Source organism: Portunus trituberculatus, chromosome 18 (genome assembly GCF_017591435.1).
Source record: "Portunus trituberculatus isolate SZX2019 chromosome 18, ASM1759143v1, whole genome shotgun sequence".
NCBI lineage: Eukaryota > Metazoa > Arthropoda > Malacostraca > Decapoda > Portunidae > Portunus > Portunus trituberculatus.
Window position 1 is genome coordinate 14,330,067 of NC_059272.1, and position 19,462 is coordinate 14,349,528.

A 19,462-nucleotide genomic window follows, 5' to 3' on the forward strand; every position below is an offset into this window, starting at 1 on the left:
TCTCTCTCTCTCTCTCAAGTTCAAATTCAAAAGGTTTATTTAGCTTTTTACAAAAATCTTAAACTTATAGTGGACATGTGATGTGATACAGCTGGGCCCGTTAAATGAAATAATTTTTTACAGGCCCCTATGAGATGCTTAATAACTAATTTCGAGACAGTTTAGAGAATCTTTACAACTTACAACTTCACAGAGTTGAAATAAAGGAAAAAAATACTAACCATAAATATTATAATAGCGAGAAGAAAGAGAACTATCATTACAATTTACAACTTCACTGTAGAAAGAAAAAAATGCTAATCATAATAAATAATAATGAGGATATGATAGAAGTAACAAAATAACAATAACAAAGTGCATAATAATTAGTTAATAACCTAATAACAATAGTTTTTTGTTTTTATTTTGAAAGTAACCTTATTTTCAATTTTTTAAAATCATCTGGAAGTTCATTCCATTTAATACAGCCAAAATAAGTGACAAACCTCATTTGCATTTCTAATTTTGGGAACATGGGTCTAAGATTCCATCTGTTGCGTGTGTATGTATGGTGGACATCAAATGCTCTTGGTATTGTAATGGATGGATCACTGTGAACCTAGTCATATATATATATATGAGGCATTCTATATATATATATATCATATACTTTGAGGATTCCTATATATATATATATATTTGAGCATTCTAGCGTGTCTCTCTCTCTCTCTCTCTCTCTCTCTCTCTCTCTCTCTCTCTCTCTCTCTCTCTCTCTCTCTCTCTCTCTCTCTCTCTCTCTCTCTCTCTCCCCGTCTCTCTAGCCCGAAGCATCTTATCTTTCCTATACTTTCCATTTTCTTTGCCTCTTCTATCACGTAATACTGGCCAACTCACTAACCTCCCTGAATGAAAGTAGACCCTTTGTGCTGGAGTCCTGGGGCTGTCTGGGGCTGATGGACAGGTGACAGGGATGTGAAGGGACCAATGAAAGGTGGGAAGGGCTTGGCAGGATAGAAAGAGGGAGCGTGGGGGAAGATTTGGAAGGATAGTATGGAGAAAAATATGATATGGAGGAGAAGAAAGATGTAATAGATAGCGAAATGGGGAGAACCAGAGAGAGAGAGAGAGAGAGAGAGAGAGAGAGAGAGAGAGAGAGAGAGAGTGTGTGTGTGTGTGTGTGTGTGTGTGTGTGTGTGTGTGTGTGTGTGTGTGTGTGTGTGTGTGTGTGTGTGTGTGTGTGTGTGTGTGTGTCGTGTGTGTAGATTTAGATTGTTACCAGTAAAATAGATATCCATAAGAAGGGTTGCATGTGTGTGTGTGTGTGTGTGTGTGTGTGTGTGTGTGTGTGTGTGTGTGTGTGTGTGTGTGTGTGTGTGTGTGTGTGTGTGTGTGTGTGTGTGTGTGTGTGTGTGTGTGTGTGTGTGTGTGTGTGTGTGTCCGTGCATCACAACAAGGTACGCTTTAAGTCAACTTTAAGACTAATCCATTTGCTTCCCTCCGATAAGCTGGCACTTAACACTCACACAGTCTCTCTCTCTCTCTCTCTCTCTCTCTCTCTCTCTCTCTCTCTCTCTCTCTCTCATCATTCCTCCCTCCTAATTTCATTCTCTCTCTATCTTATTTATTATCTAATTTATCCTACATATCTCAGTTTCAAGATCAGTAATTCCTTTCACACTTAATCTCCTCCTCCTCCTCCTCCTCCTCCTCCTCCTCCTCCTCATCCTCCTCCTCCTCCTCCTCCTCCTCCTCCTCCATCTCCTCCTCCTCCATTTTTACCTTTTCCACTTAACACTTCTCTCCCTTTACTCGAATATTCCTTTTTCCATTAGTTTATTGGACTCACTCGCTGCCCTGAGGCTAGAGAGGAGGAGGAGGAGGAGGAGGAGGAGGAGGAGGAGGAGGAGGAGATTAAAGCGACAACACATTTTCTCCTCTTACTTTCTTTCTCTCATTAAGATAAAAAAAAGTGTCGATAATAGCCTTCTTATAAATCGCAATAACAATAATGAAAGTAAAAGGAATAAGGAAGAGTTTCACAAATAGCAGTGTTTATCTTTTCTTTTCTTTTTCTTACGTAATCTTCATATTTCACTGCACGAACGATCGGTAATGGAGGCAAACGGAGCATTAACATAAGGACACCAGCGAGGGAAGTAGTGTGTTTAGAGAACCCAAGTAGTAAGTCAGTCATCTGTGTGGCCTTGGAAAATAGTCTTGGTGAGAGAGCGAAGTGTTTATGCAGAATAACCTAACCTAACCTAACCTTTATTTAACCCTTTGGTCGCTGCGGTCATTCTCTGCAACACCCACACCACTGAAATATTGTTTACTCACACACGCAGGAAATACAATGAAAACGTAGCTTATTTTTTTCCTCTTTTCCAGATTACTGTAATATTGAAACACATTAAAATAAAATGACCGACAATAAAAAACAAAAACCCGTGATTATAGGGTGAAATCGATTAGCAGCCAGAGCGGGGATGTGGCGGGGAGGTGGGGGAGGACGCCGTGGTACAGTGGAAACATGCGTGCTTTGGGGTTCGATGGGTCTCCAAACGCACGGGTTCGAGTCCTGTCCACGGTCCGAGTGTAGGTTGGGCTTCCTCACTCGGGGCAACGGTTTCCTTGCGGGTGGGCTTTGAAATAGGAGGTATCCCTAAAAAAGTATCCCCTTTAGCCCAGAAATTCTCGTGAAAAGCCCACATGGTATAAAAAAAAAAAAAAAAAAAAAAAAACCGGTAAAATAATGAAAAAAAAAAAAAAAAAAGTTATTATAGGATGAAATTGATTATCAGCCAGAGGATTAAACAGAGGACAACGACAAACTGGGCAGCGCATTTGTAGATGGTGCGATTACTTTCTTTCTTTACCCACTTCACCCATTACCCATTCCACACATATTCCTGATCCTCTTCTTCTTCATCTCTCTCTCTCTCTCTCTCTCTCTCTCTCTCTCTCTCTCTCTCTCTCTCTCTCTCTCTCTCTCTCTTTACATTTTTCATTCTTTTTTTTCTTCATTTCTTTCCATCACCTTTCCTTTCTCATCTCTCTATACCTGATTTCCTGGTTCACTGATTTTCCTGCACTCTTCCGGCGAGTTTATCAAATGTACAGTACACACCTATACCAGCATGTTGTGTGTTACGATGCTGCTTTGTATACCGGTGTGTTGGCGAGGCGTTGTGTCTTGTGTTGTGTTGTGTTCTCGTGTGGCAGTGTCGCTGATAGTTTACACACTGCTGGGGCGAGGCACGGGCGAGGTACGGGCGAGGGAGGGCTAGGGAGGGCGGGCTTGGGCTGTGTAGTAAATGTTATAGTGTGAAAGGAGAGATTTATAACCTGCTGTTGGGAGAGAGACGTGATCGCCGAAGGAGTGTTTTATTGTGCAATGTTCTGGATGGATGTGTGCTTCTGTGTGTGTGTGTGTGTGTGTGTGTGTGTGTGTGTGTGTGTGTGTTTGTGTGTGTGTGTGGTTATTACGAAGCATTATCTATTTTTCAAGCTCTATTCTCTTTCCTTTCTTCTATTTTCCGTCGTTTCTCTTCCTTCCCTTTTTTTTTATCTTGCTTACATTTCTCTCCCCTTCTCTTACTGCTCTTCCTTCTCTCCCTTTGCTCGCCTGCCTGTTTGTGTGTGGTTATCATTATCTAGTTCTTAAGTTCTATTCCACTTCTTTTAATTCTTCTATGTTCCCCTCGTTTCTTCTCTTTCCCTTTTATATCTAGCGTACATTTATTTCTCTCCCCTTCTTTTACTTCTCTTCTTTCTCTCCCCTCCCTTTCCTCCATTTCCTCACCTCCCCGTCCTACCCTCACCTCTCGGGACTCCAGGTCTTCGTTGCACGCAAAAAGCGACTCCCGGAGCAGACAGGTAAAGTACATAAGAGATCGAGCGAGGACAGAAGGGAAGTGTTTTCTGACCCTCGACGCCGGACGAAAAGAATAGGCGCGTGGGGGATTGCCAGAGAGAGAGAGAGAGAGAGAGAGAGAGAGAGAGAGAGAGAGAGAGAGAGAGAGAGAGAAATACAGTTCCTAAGGCTTTTCTTTTATCTTCAGTAACTGCAGCGTTCAATAAGAAAATAAAAAAAAAATATTACATTCATATAGAGTTATTGATCTAGGCCCTCCCAATAACAAAGGTTTAATCAACTGACCAATGAGACACCTGCAAAAACTGACACAGATGCACATAATACCTTCATTCATGAGACAAAACTAACTTCACCGCATTTCTGTGTCTAGTTTTTACTACATTGGCACCAGCGACTCCTTCGTGTCAGCATTATCAATTCAGCAGAAACGCTGCGTCCACACAAGCTCGCGGCGACTGCTCGTCAGTGGCTTAGCGGGATAGCAAGGGAGGAGAGAGGAGCTTGTTGAGATGGATGGATGGATGGATGCAAGGTAGGATAGACGGAGGGAATGAGGGAGGGAAGGAGGGAAGGGGAAGAGGGAAGCTGTGGCGGACACGGCTCTTAGGTTGTTTGTAGATGGAGGGGAAGCGAGTAAATGTAATCATAACTTGGTTGCTGTGTTGGATGGCTGCCTGGGATACAAAGGACGAAGTTTTCCCCACCCATTTTTTCTCTCCTGGTTGGCGATTCACTGTTCTGAGAATAAGTGGAGGTGGTGGATGGTGCCGGAGCTTGTCTGGACGTGAGCCACTCGTCTCGTCGACTGTGAAATGTAACCAATTTCCGCGCTAATTATACACCTTCACCCTCCCGTCACGGTCACCCGCCCACCCGTACCCACCAAGCCACCCATCCACCTGCCCAGCCCCGGCCAGCTACCCATCCATCACTCCTCAGACGTCTGTTACTTGCATTTCTACACTCGCAGTACACCACCATAAACACCAGGAGAGTGGTGAAGCACTGACAACATGCACTGGTCTGAGGCATAAGTACAGTACATAGCACAGAGGAGGTGGACGAGGGTAAGACAGGTTGGGCTTTGTATAAGTGAGTGAGGGAGGCGTCTGGCAGCGAGATGGAGATGTTGGTCCCATTCTATGTTGTTGATTCGTTTCGCCAAAAGCAGCAAATATTGAAGGTGTCGCGCGGTTACATAGAGGAGCACTGTGCATGATAGAGTATGTAAACTCGCTCACACACACATACATATATAAACACACACACACACACACACACACACACACACACACACACACACACTTAGACAGTTTCCTGAGGTGTTATCAATATATCATCGCCGACCATTACAAGACCACTGCCTCCACGTAGCCTCCGCCAACCTACTTCGTCCCTCCTGAGGCAAGCACTGCGCTGCATCACTTCCTGCCAAGTGTTGCCCCTAAACCTGTCAGTCTCGTACCTCCTCTTCCTCCTCCTGGCTGGCCTCTCTCGACACCAATTACTCTCTCCTCGGTTCACATCAACAAGTCATTCGTTAAGAAAATAAGGAGATTACATGCGAGTCTTCTTGACCTACACAAGGATTTTGGTGTTGGTGAATTGTTATATTTAACCCCCTTCAGTACCATGACGCGTTTCCATATTCATTCTACTTACTATTTGATGATTTTATACAGCTTCAGAAACTCGTGTGGTTGATTAAAATAGTGAAGTCTGTGGTCATTAATCTTTTGACCTCCTTAGACCCTTCTTAATATCTATAAAATGGTCTAATTTTACACTAATCTCAAGGTAAAACTGTCCCAGGTAGATGTCATCTCTTAGTTTTCTGTTATTTCCTTGTGTTGTGAGACGAAAGTGATGCTTCTTTCTTTGTGGTGTGACTCTCATAGAACATTACGTAATATAATATGAGGATTTTGTCTAAATCCGTCACGCGTGGCTGTGTTGGAATGTCCTTCAGGAATTTAGCATCCGTGATCTGCTGTATTTAGCGAGCAATGCCTCAGAGTTCACGACGCCTCGCTCCATCCCACCACCTCACACCGGCCACTGTTCTCAAGTCGTCTAATTCAATAAAGTTGTATGACATATACTCCTTTGTGTGTTTTGATTGCCATCTATTTAAAATTCTCTCTCTCTCTCTCTCTCTCTCTCTCTCTCTCTCTCTCTCTCTCTCTCTCTCATTAAGTGGAAGACAGACAGGGGAGGGAAAGGGGGAGGGAAGGGAGCAGTGTAGCAGGCAGGGGGCTGCTGGGGAAGACAGGGGAGGCTGCGAGGCGTTGTTTCCTGAGACAGCGTGGCTGCGTCACGGACAGCCAGGCAGGCGTCTGGACCTGATGAGGATGTTGGAATCTTATTTATTCAGCTTAATTAAGTCTTAGCACCAAAAGGGGAGAGTAAGGGAACCCTGCAAAAAAGGAAACGAAGAAAAACAGAGCAAAGAATGTCAAAGAAGGAGGACGTTGGGTCCTTGTAGAGGAGGAGGAGGAGGAGGAGGAGGAGGAGGAGGAGGAGGAGGAGGAGGAGGGAGCCGTGTGCCGTGCCGTGTGTTGCCCCAGCACGCCCTCAGGGCTGGCTTACGTCTGACATTTACGTGCCGAGGCAAAGACAAAATAAATGAGATCCAGCAGTGAAGTTACGACGCGTGGTGCAGCCAGTGAGGGCGCGGCGCCTCACTCAGATCCAGCTAACACCCAGCAACAGCTGTGGACCACACCCAAAGGCCCACGTCAACCGTCCCCCGCCATCCCCCAACCGACGGGTGAGTTTCTACAACAACAACAAGCGTTGCGCCGCGTCACCTTCAGGACTGAATCTACTGAAAGAAGCGTGACGATCTCCTGTAGAAAGGCCAGTGTGAGCATCGCCACGCCGGCCGTCAAGGGGCTCAGGGTGATTGGTGCAGTAATGGATGTGCGTCGCCAGTGAGGGCACTAAGGAGGAGAAAATGAAGCTTACTCAGCACACTCGGTGCCTGTGCCAAGGTGAGGTGCCAACCGTTACCTCACAGACACACTTCCCACGCCACTTCTACGAAAGGCTTTCACGCCAGTGCACAGCTGCCTGGAAAACACCGCCAGATGACAACGTGACACCCTTGACGAGAGCTGCAGCATCTAAGGTGTTGACATGTGACAGGTGATGACATTTCTTTAGGAGGAGTAAGGACTTTGCCAGGGATCAGACTCACGTCAGACAGGGGCGGGGTTGAGCTGCCCAGGGATCACGCTGCATTAGAACAGAATGAAAGGGCGAAGTAATGAATGGTATAATTCTGTAATGGAATTCGGAACTGTTATGGAAGCAGAGTGAGTGTATACGAAGTCCATTTGAGTCTGAACAGCACAGAATGTACAAACTATGTTATCGTTACGCTATTTACTGGGAACACAACTCTCATATTTCAGTGTCACGGCGACGCGACGTGGCGCGAGTGGCGGTACTCTTTTACATTATTATATACATTTCATCAGTGGCTAACTATTGTGGTTGTTTTCACTTGAGTTATTTTGTGCGGCGAGGCAAATACTCCCCGGGAGAGACTCACATGATTGGCCGAGATAAATGATGATACAGCAACATGACGGAGTGGTGTTCACTGAAGCAGCAAACAGGAAAGTGCTGTGTTAAAGTTAAGGAGCCAGAAAAAATACAGTCCCACCACAAACATGGCTCATCAAGGGACAGTGGCCGGGGAATCATTATACTGCAGATCATGTGGGCGTGAAGGCACAGGCAGAGATGCTGCAGGCTGCCATCACTAACACCTTGGCCTGCCCATGACGCATCTCACTTCAGTGCAAACAATGAAAAAAAAAATGTTCATAAAAGAATTGTAAGCTGATTCATGTTCCAGTGTTTTAGTTTCCTCCCTCACTCTCTCTCTCTCTCTCTCTCTCTCTCTCTCTCTCTCTCTCTCTCTCTCTCTCTCTCTCTCTCTCTCTCTCTCTCTCTCATCTTAAAGGAGACTTTCCACTTAAGTGAAATCTTCTATTAACCGCCCGAGGAAAGTTTTCAAACAGGGACACAATAGACCCAGCAAATTTATTGGGTCCGCTTGGCAACAGCCTCGGCTCGGGCATGAACTGTAATTATGAGGGAAAGTCACGCCTGAAAAGTTCCCATAACAGAGTGGTGGGAAAAGCCATAAGAATAGAAGAAAATAAGGGAAACTGCAAGAACCCATTAGAGCTACACATGACAGATCCTGTATAAACTATGCTTACTTATTACCACTATCCATAAAAACTTATAATACGCAAAAAATATATACGTCTCAGCGTGTGAATGTTTTATCTTATGTCTTAACCCTTCAGTACTGGGATGTATTTTTCCCTTGAGATTTGTGTACGATTAGACCATTTTATTTACATTAAGAATGGTCTATGGAGGTCAGAAGATGGCAACAGTCTTCACTATTTCAATTCCCTCCACCCCCACCCCACTAAGTTTCAGAAGCTGTATAAAGTCACCAAATACTAACCAGAATAAATATGAAAACACGTCATGGTATTGAAGCGGTTAAGTACAAATGATCAGATAACACCACCTAACAATTAAAGAAGAGGCCTTAAACAGTGGCATCTATAAAAATAAATTACATTAAACTTGCAATATTTCATGAGAGAGAGAGAGAGAGAGAGAGAGAGAGAGAGAGAGAGAGAGAGAGAGAGAGAGAGAGAGAGAGAGAGAGAGAGAGAGAGAGAGAGAGAGAGAGAGAGAGAGAGAGAGAGAGAGAGAGAGAGAGAGAGAGAGAGAGAGAGAGAGAGAGAGAGACCATTTCCTTACTGATCTCGTGTACAGTTGCTTAACCTCTTCAATACTGGGACACATTTTTCCCCTTGAGATTCGTGTACGATTAGACCATTTTATTGACATTAGAAAGGGTCTATGGAGGTCAGAAGAGTAATGGCCACAATTTTCACTATTCTAATCCCTCACATGAGTTTCCGAAGATGTATAAAATCACCAAATAGTAGCCAGAATGAGTATGGAAACGCGTCAAGAGATTAATGAAAAGACGTCACAGTGTACTATTTAAGCATTGTCTCTGTTATGCTCTCCCTCTGCTGTTCTCCTCCTCCCTCCCTCCCTCGCTCTCTGCCTGCTCCCTTCCCTCCTCCATTTCCACGGTGACGGGCGCGGTAAAGAGTAGCAGTGAGGTAATGATTTCTAGATTCCCTCGCGTATGAAAAAAGGAAGACGAGCCGAAATGTGCAGGAGGGAGATTGACCTAACATACTTCTTTCAACGTCTCTCCTGCTTCTTGTTATCGCCACGACGCCTTCCACCTGCACCTTTTCACCTCCACCTCCACCACCACCACCGTCACCACTTCCACATCATCACCTCTCCTGTCATCCTTTCCACCTTATGCAGCTTCTCACTTGCTGATTCCTACCTCCACCTTCATACTTCCACATCACCACCACTACTCCTAACACCATTATCACCTTATGGAGATCTTAGTCATCCCTTACTGTCATCACCCCTGCCACTTCGTACTGTACATCACCACTCCTGACTCACCACCGCACGAGAGTCTTGTCTGCCTTATTTCATTACATAATTTCATTTCGCCTCACCAACATCACCTCGTAAATATTAAACTTCAATTTTCATCATCACCACCACCACCACCATCATCACCACCAAATCAGCTACCACACATAAACCTACCACACATAACTTCTACCACATCTACGGCTATTCATCACCACAGCTTCTCACTCACTCACCTATCTTAAAACCAACACAGGATTTTCACACCCTAATTAATTCTTCTCTCTCTCTCTCTCTCTCTCTCTCTCTCTCTCTCTCTCTCTCTCTCTCTCTCTCTCTCTCTTATTCAACCTTTATTTTTTTTATACTCCTCCAATTTTTTTTCCCTTCGTGTTTCCCGCTCGTATTATTCCGTGTTTTCATTTCTCTTCCTGTATTTTCCCTCTCGCGCTGATTGTATTGTTTCCGCTCAAAATTTTTCTATAATATTTTCCTACTTTTAACCCTCAAATTTTTCCCTTATTGCCTCACATTATTTTCCATCCCCCCATGCGCCCATTCTCTCTCTCTCTCTCTCTCTCTCTCTCTCTCTCTCTCTCTCTCTCTCTCTCTCTCTCTCTCTCTCTCCTTCACACCCAAATAGACACAAATCATCACCACAGCTTCTCACTTGCTTACCTACAAGAACACTAAAACACCACCACTGCACCGTCCCTCCCTCCCTCACTCTCTCGTTCCCTCTCTCCCTTCCTCCGTCTTACCCTCCCTCGCCCTCTCAGTCCCCAGTACACAAACAAAATGCAATGTTTGATGTCGCTCCCTAATGACGGTTGCACCCAGGTTCATTACACCTCGATGGGCCGAGACTGAGCCAATTAAGGAGCCGTCGGGGGTGTCAGAAGCAATGACTCGTGTTCGGCCGCAGCATTAAGCCATCAGCACCGATTTTTTTTTTTTTACTTTATTTTTACTTATTGAGAGAGAGAGAGACAGAGAGAGTGGTTGAGTGTGTGTGTGTGTGTGTGTGTGTGTGTGTGTGTGTGTGTGTGTGTGTGTGTGTGTGTGTGTGTGTGTGTGTGTGTGTGTGTGTGTGTGTGTGTGTGTGTGTGAGCAAGCTTAAACGTTTTCATTTGCTCATATGTTAATGGAAAGAATGCGAGGAGGAGGAGGAGGAGGAGGAGGAGGAGGAGGAGGAGGAGGAGGAGGAGGAGGAGGAGGAGGAGGAGGAGGAGGAGGAGGAGGAGGAGATGTAAATTTTATTGATTAACTTACAGCGCCACAACAACAAGGTCATATGGAGCCGGAGGAGGAAAAAAAATGAAAAAGAGGAAGAAGAGTAGGAGGAGGAAATACAAGAAAAAGAAAGGAGGAGGAGAGAACGAAAGAAGAAGTGGAGGGAGAAGAAATAATCTCGTGAAAGCAAAACATCGCCAGAGGGAAAGAAGGAAGAGGGAAGGAAAAGAGAGAGAGAGAGAGAGAGAGAGAGAGAGAGAGAGAGAGAGAGAGAGAGAGAGAGAGAGAGAGAGAGAGAGAGAGAGAGAGAGAGAGAGAGAGAGAGAGAGAGAGAGAGAGAGAGAGAGAGAGAGAGAATGAGGAAGCGAGGAAGGAGGGAGGAAGCTTCTGGGATTTTGATTTGGGTACCGGATTACGATGGAGTCTAATTTAACTTGAATCAGTTCCTCTCTGACTCCCAAACGTGCGTCCTGGGAACCTTGACTTCTCCTTCACAGTTAGCGCGCCACACACCGACACAAGGACGATAATACGAAGAGCTACGAGGATCAGATTAAGAGAAAAAAAAATCAGCAAAACAAATACTATGAAGACTTAACGAACATCACAATAAAACATCATTAGAAGAAATAATATGAAGGGATACGAGAATTAATGAAAGAAAAAAAAACGTTAGTAGAAGAAATAATACGGAGTTAACGAGGATCAGACTAAGAAAATGAGATCAAATAGAAGAAAGAAATGTATGTAAGGGTTATAGACTGTGAAAATAAAGATAAAAAAAAATGATAATATGAAGAACTACAAATATCAGGGTGAGAAAAAACAAACCAAAAATCAATAGAAGAAATAAACGTAGGGCTATGAAGATAAAGATGTAATGAACCAGGACGACGAAGGAAAATATTATAGTGGTAAAGATGAAGTGACGAACGAGAGAAATAGTAACATGAAGAAGTAAAGAAAAGGATAGAGGAGAGTGAGATAAACAAGATGAATAACACATAAGGAGGATGATAGAAGTGAAAATAGTAATAATGAAAGAAATAACACGGTAGGGATGGATATACACACACACACACACACACACACACACACACACACACACACACACACACACACACACACACACACACACACACACACACACACACACACACAGCATTCTTACGTCAATCGATCTTCTCCGATTCCAAAGTCTTCTCGCGGCTTAACTCGCCAGTCTAAATGAGAAGAGAAACCTCGGAGTGATTGCTGATCAGGTCATTAGCAAAGCTCCTGCCCACACACTCCTGAAGCAGCGCAGGAGGAAGAGGAACAGGAGAAAAGAAAGAAAGTGCAGGTTAAACTTTTATTTTTCACTAGTGTTTCTCCGCCTGAATTTCATGTTTGTGTTGTAGGTTTCTCTCTCTCTCTCTCTCTCTCTCTCTCTCTCTCTCTCTCTCTCTCTCTCTCTCTCTCTGTTTTTACGGTTTTGCTTTATTTTTTCCGTTTTCTCTTCTTTTGTTTCTGTGCAGCTACGATTTTTCTTTGTTTCTCTCCATATATGAATTTCTCTCTCTCTCTCTCTCTCTCTCTCTCTCTCTCTCTCTCTCTCTCTCTCTCTCTCTCTCTCTCTCTCTCTCTCTCTCTCTCTCTCTCTCTGCAAGCAAACCTCAGGATACAACAAAAGAAAGGGAGGGAAACAGGTGGTGAGGTGAGATGAATTAAAGTGAGATGAGGTGAAGTGAGGTGAGGTGAGGTGAGGTGAGGTGAGGTGAGGTAAGTTCATGGGAGATGAAGTTAAGGTAGAAGTGAGATGAGGTAAGGTGAGATGAGGTAAGGTGAGATGAGGTGACTTGAGGTGAAGTGAGATAAGATAAGGTGAGGTCAGGTCAGGTCAGGTGGTCAGGCCAGGTCAGGTGGTGAAGTAAGATAAGATAAGGTGAGGTGAGATGAGGTGAGATGAGGTGAGGTGAGATGAGGTGAGGTGAGATGAGGTGAGCTAAGGTGAGATGGTGAGGCGAGGTGGTGAGGAGGAAGACAACGAGGCTGCATTTACTAAAGGTCATGAGGCGAAGATTAAGGCAGCACTTATACGAGAGAGCCGGAGTGAGACCATCAGTGAGACCACAACAACAACAACAACAACAACAACAACAACAACAACAATTATGGTATTAGTGACACCGGAATGGTAATTAATAACACTAATACCAGTAAGAGAGAGAGAGAGAGAGAGAGAGAGAGAGAGAGAGAGAGAGAGAGAGAGAGAGAGAGAGAGAGAGAGAGAGAGAGAGAGAGAGAGAGAGTATAGGGGGAAACACTTAAAATGTAAAAAAAAATGTCTTGTTGAAAAATAATGAAAGAAAAAACGTACTTAGGATTCCGAGGAGGAGGAGGAGAAGGCGGAGGAGGAGGAGGAGGAGAAGGAGGAAGAGGAGGAGGAGGAGGAGGAGGAGGAGGAGGAGGAGGAGGAGGAGGAGGAGGAGGAGGAGGAGGAGGAGGAGGAGGAGGAGGAGGACGACGACGACACCCTTCTCTCCTTAAGAAGTATAAGAAGAAAGGATCTCTAAGTTTTCGTGAGACGATTTATATATTTTCTTTTTCTAAATTTCCACGTTTTGGTAAAATCATAAAAAATGTAACCAACACACACACACACACACACACACACACACACACACACACACACACACACACACACACACACACACACACACACACACACACACACACACACGTATATATCAATGAAAGGTAGTGACAGGGTGTTGCAAAAATGTTCTCACCCTTTGTAACACGATATCACTGGAGTAGGAGAGAGAGAGAGAGAGAGAGAGAGAGAGAGAGAGAGAGAGAGAGAGAGAGAGAGAGAGAGAGAGAGAGAGAGAGAGAGAGAGAGAGAGAGAGAGAGAGAGAGAGAGAGAGAGAGAGAGAGAGAGAGAAGCGGTCTTACTTCTGTTTTTCTTCTTTTCTTTCCTCCACTTGTCTAGTCTTCTGGGTATATCTAATTTCTTTATTTCTTCCTCCACTTTATGTAATCTTCCCTTACTTTTCCCCAACTTAGCACTCGCTCCTCGTGTTTACCTCACCATCCTCACTCTTCCTCACGAACACACTCCCTTCCCCTCCCTTCAGCTCACCTTCACCTTCCCCTCTTTTCCCAACGAAGATAAAACTCCCTTCCTCTTTTTACTTCACCCTCCAATAACTTTTCCCGCTATACACATCACGTAGTCCCTTTCCTCTTCACTTTTCTCATCCGTTACCTTTCCTCGTAACCACAAACACAACAGCCTCCCTTCCCCGCAATTTCACCTTCCCCTCTTTTCCCAACAAATATAACACTCCCTTTTCCTCTTTACCTCTTCCTCCCACAACTTTTCCTCCTATACACATCACCTATCCTCTTTTCTATTAGTTTTTCCCATCCCATACCTTTCCTTTTAACCACAGAAACACAACAGCTTCTCTAACAGTCAGTCTTCCATCCCCTCTTTCTATAACATTCCCTTTCCCCTTTTACCTCACCCTCCCATAACTCTTCCCCCTTTACTAAACAAGGGGGTGGTGGCGTAGTGGTTAAGGTGGTGAGCATAGCATCGGGCAGACGTCCATGCGTAGGTTCGAATCCTACCACGTGCCACCTTGAATCTGTCATTTGTTGATTGGTTTAAAGTTACCTACATGATACCCAGGTTTTAGGTGGGACTGTAACTGCCTTACACCAAAGATGCGCTTGGGTGATGATATGGGCCCTAATATGCGTACCACTATAAATAGAATTGCCTGCGCCGCTAATGGGTGGAAGCTGAACAGTGCTTCCCATACTCTTCAAGTGGTCCTACAGGCGCTATAGGTCATAACAAAAAAAAAACAGCAGTCCCTTTGCTATTCATTTTTCCCATCCGTTACTTTTCCTCTTAACCACAGAAACACAACAGCTTCCCTAACAGTCAGTCACCGCGCCACTGCTCTCCTCCACCACTCACAAACAACACACATTCCCCTCCGTGCAGTGACCCGCGTCGAGTCAAGCTTCCCCTTCCTCTGAAGTGCCACTGCTGGTTGTCACAAGGCTCGGGACCTCTCTAACCACACTCCCCACGGCCGCTCACCTTACGCAGTTCCGTATTCTGAAACGCTTTCCTCTCTCACCATCATTGCTTTACAAGGGCTCCCGTTGAAGATACTCGTGTTTTTAAGAATGTTTCTATGGTTCTGGTGATTGATTGGCAAGATTTCTAGTTTGTTAAAAGGAGAAACTGTCTTGAAAACCCCGCTAGTTGTTTCTGTAGCGTTGGAAAATTGTCGTGGTGAAAGGGGAAGGCGTTTCTGAATACAGGCGGCCAGTCCTGCTCAACCCCGCCATCCATCTTCATCATCCTTTAAATAATTACCTTTCCCTTCCTTAATCTTTTCTATCACTCACTCGCACCATTCATCACCTCACCCCATCCACGCCCCCAGACACACGACGACCGCAACACGTTACTCTTAAAAAAAAACTTACTTTCTTACTCCTCGTGTCCTCCGCCTTTATGCCTCTTCATGCCAAACCTTTCCTTTTCTCCTCTTGCCCAAAGTTTGAAGGTTTACCCGCAGATATAAAAAACATATAATAAGGAAAACTCAATTAAAAACCCTTACTTTCTGAGTCCTCACGTCCTCTACCCTTATTCCTCATCATGCCAAACCTTTCCCTTTCCTCGGATACCAAATGTTTAAAGCCACAACCTCGAGGAGAGAGAAGAATGCCACAGCCACGAGAAAAAAGAAAAACAGTACAGAAAACCCTTATCATATTATGCTCTCGTGAATGCGTGAGGCTGCGTGTGTGTGGGAGTTAAAAATGTATTAGGGCAAAGTTTGGAGGCAGACGTGACAGGATGAGAAAGGCTGACGTGAACCAGGTAAACCATGCAAGGGACCCGCGGCGGTGGACTTGAAAGAAAAATCCGGGCGGAGAAGAGCATATAACGAGCTCAGGCGTTGAGGTGGCGATGGCGGCAACCAAGAGCAAGGAGGAAGGAGGAAGGAGAAGGAAGAAGGAAGAGAAAGGGTTAACGTTAATGCCGCCACTCTCGGGAAAGACAAACCTCAAAAATTTTTCCGTGGTGTGAAAAAAGAAAATATATCCTTGTGCAATTTTTCGTGTTCTATCTTTCACATCTTTGCTTTTCCACTCGTATATCTCTTTGTTGGAAGGTCACACGTACGTCACCTTCACTCCCTCCCTCCTCCCTTCACTCCCTCCCACTTCCCTCAACCCGCCTAGAAAGAGTTATAGCCTATTCCGGGGAAGGAAGAGGAAGAGAGGTGGGTAGAGGAAGAGGAAGAGGAGTAGTGGGGGAACGAGGTAGGTGATGGAGAATTATTGAAGCCTTAATCCTTTCAAGCTTTACCTGTATTGAAGCTTTGGAATTACTGAGCTAAAATGATACGGCATTACATTACTAAATTTAGAGTTACGTATTCGACATTAAATAGAGAGAGTTGGATATCATTTCAATGGAGCTTTGGAGATATGGGGCTAGAATTACTGTATATACTGTTACTAAATATATAATTACACTCTGGGAATATGCACACTGGTTAAATATTATTAGCATTTCAATGGACGTCTCATTAGAAAAACATATACTCAATTAACTAAATATGCCGAAAAATTACCGGCTATGAAACTGATGATTATCAAGCGCCGTGGATGAGGCAGCGTTCACCAGTAACCGGCCAGGAAATGACGAGAAGCAAACCGATTCCTCTACATTTCTTGTGTATTTTTCGTCACAGGAACGTAACAAAAAGATAGTTTATTTTTCGCCACAGACACATAAGAGGCTAGTTTATTTTTTTTGCCACAGGAACATAAGAGCTAGTTTATTTTTCGCCACAGGAACTTAAAAGCTAATTTGTTTTTCGTTACAGAAACATACATAAGATGCTAGTTTATTTTCATCAGAGGAACATAACAAAAAGCTAGTTTATTTTTCGTCACAAGAACATACCGAAGCTAGTTTGTTTTTCATCACGGGAACGTAACAAGAAGCTGGTTTACTTTTCGTCACAGGAAGATAAGAGGAAGCAACAATACGCAGCAAGCCCTACATACACGTGGCAGTCTCTGTATAAAACTTCAGCCCAATGACGGAGGACGCGTAAGACTTGTCAAACTATTATCCGAAACACGGAAAGATACCAACTTCAACTGGAGTTTGTAGAAAGTATGGGCGAGATAAAAAGCTCAAAAACGGTTTACTACAAGACAACACTTCACCTTTAGAGTACCAAGATACATATCACGAGTACCATTAGAGGAAGTGAGTAAGTTGAAAATATAGCATCTTCAGTAGCTCATTCATCTCGAACTATATCGTGACTAACAGTTGGTGAATAATATTGAATGGACTAATTAAAATATGCTTCAGAAACTTCCTTATAAATCCAGCGCTTCAATACTGGGACGCACCTCCTACCATAAATTTTGGGCATGATTAGAGTTAGACGATTTCTTTTACAATAGAAAGCGTCTATGGAAGTCAGAAAATTAGTGGCCTGAGTCTTTGCTATCTTAATCCCAATAAGAGTTTCTGAGGCAGTATGAAATCCCCAAATAGCAGAATAAACACGAAAACACGTCATGGTACTGGAGAGATTACCCTGTAAATCTGACCCCTTCTTTCCAACATGCTGTTAATGGTTTGTTGAAATGTTGTACTGCGGTTCTAATGTAGCAGTGATGCAATATTCATAGGACGTGGAACCCTAAGCGGTGGTCTACGAGTACTCCCTTCCGCCGCTGGACAGGTACTAATGGAAACAAGCCGAGCCACAGCCATTGACCATACATAGAACGTAATATATATCTAACGCACATACGAGAAAGAAGAATAGCCGAGGGGTAGGGAAGGTTAATTTGACGTGTCTAGGCTCAAGTCCTTCAGTACTGGGACGCTTTTTTATCATGGGTGTTGGGTATGATGAGACGATTTTATTTACATTTATATCTATGGAAGTCAGAAGATTAACCTCTTCACTACTGGAACACATATCTACCTTGATATTTGCGTACGATTAGGCCATTTTATTGACATTAGGAAAAGTCCATGGAGATCAGACGATTAATGTCAACAGTCTTCACTATCTTAATCCTCCACACAGGTTTCTAAAGCTGTATAAAATCACCAAATTGTGACCAGAATGAATAAGGAAACGCGTCATGGCACTCAAGGGGTTAATGGCCACAGCCTTCACATTTTAACCAAATTGCTAAATAGTAAGCAAAATAAATGAGGAAACGCGTCACGGTACAGGAGGGCTTAAATGAAACTCAAAGCACACAGTCTCATTTGAACAGCTTCCATTTAGGCTCACACGGCGGAAAATAAAATGACGGATCGAATGAATGAATGGATGGATGGCATATTTGTGTTCCAGGCGATAAGTCAGAGTGGGAGGCTCGCGTGGTGGCAACAACGCACGCTGACGTCATGCTGATAGTTTTGTGTTGACTTATTTATCAACAGCAAGCGCGCACCATTAATTATCGAAAGAAAACGAGAAGCCATCAATTTCCTGAATTTTCACAGGTAAATTGAAAAAGAAGTCCCAAATTTCAGATCGGTAATGCATGCCTGATTTAGCTAGGTGTGTGTGTGTGTGTGTGTGTGTGTGTGTGTGTGTGTGTGTGTGTGTGTGTGTGTGTGTGTGTGTGTGTGTGTGTGTGTGTGTGTGTGTGTGTGTGTGTGTGTGTCGATGAGAGGGTAGCGAGAACTAATAATAAAAAAAAACCGTATACTGACCATTAATTTTCTAGACTATTCTCAATGGTGAAATTAAAAAAAAAAAAAAAAAAAAAAAAAAATCAAAACGTGATGACATTTATTATTACACTGACACTGAACTAGAGAGAGGGAGTGGCGAGCAACAACACACACTTCGTCAATAAAAAGAAAAATACAAATAAACAAGAATCCAATACCAAACGAAGCATTACTGACAAACTAAAAGAAACCATTAAGTAAAAAAAAAATAAATAATAAATAGAAATGGAAGTAGAAAAATATGAAGGCATCGTCACTTGCCATCAAAATACGAGACAACAACATTCAAGGAGAACGAAATGGAAAAATGAACCCCCACGAGAGATTAAAAATAGCGTCTTGGTACAGAGAGAGAGAGAGAGAGAGAGAGAGAGAGAGAGAGAGAGAGAGAGAGAGAGAGAGAGAGAGAGAGAGAGAGAGAGAGAGAGAGAGAGAGAGAGAGAGAGAGAGAGAGAGAGAGAGAGAGAGAGAGTGTGTGTGTGTGTGTGTGTGTGTGTGTGTGTGTGTGTGTGTGTGTGTGTGTGTGTGTGTGTGTGTGTGTGTGTGTGTGTGTGTGTGTGTGTGTGTGTGTGTGTGTGTGTGTGTGTGTGTGTGTGTGTGTGTGTGTGTGTGTGTGTACCAGCTTCACCTCTCTACAGTCTCATTCACTCACTCGTAACAAGGAGCATCAGGTGGCACAGAATAGCAGCCACCATGACAACGGGCGTGGCAAGGACAAGGGCGTGTGTTGTGGGCGTGCGTTGTTTTTCTGCCCACAGTGACGAGGCGTGTTAGTGGGCGTGGCGTGATTGTCGTACGTGAGTGTGCAGGCGGGCGGGCAGGAGGGTGGGAAGGCGTGGAAGTAACCGGTGTTGAGGAAGGTTAGTGGATTTTGGGTGTATGTTGTTATTGTTGTGGTGGTGGTGGTGGTGGTGGCGGTGTTAGTCATTCTTCCTATTCTTACACATTTGTTTTTGTTTGATAGTAGTAGTAGTAGTAGTAGTAGAAGTAGTAGTAGTAGTAGCAGTAGCAGTAGAAGTAGTAGCAGTAGCAGTAGAAGTAGTAGCAGTAGCAGTAG

At 44.0% G+C, this 19,462-nt stretch overlaps 1 protein-coding gene across 10 annotated transcripts in view; it reads left to right on the top strand.

Moving 5' to 3' along the window:
• The window catches only part of LOC123505526 (glutamate receptor ionotropic, NMDA 2B-like), a 218,751-nt gene that overhangs the window by 1,390 nt on the left and 197,899 nt on the right, over window positions 1–19,462 (top strand). The gene's annotated exons all lie outside the window — the stretch shown is intronic.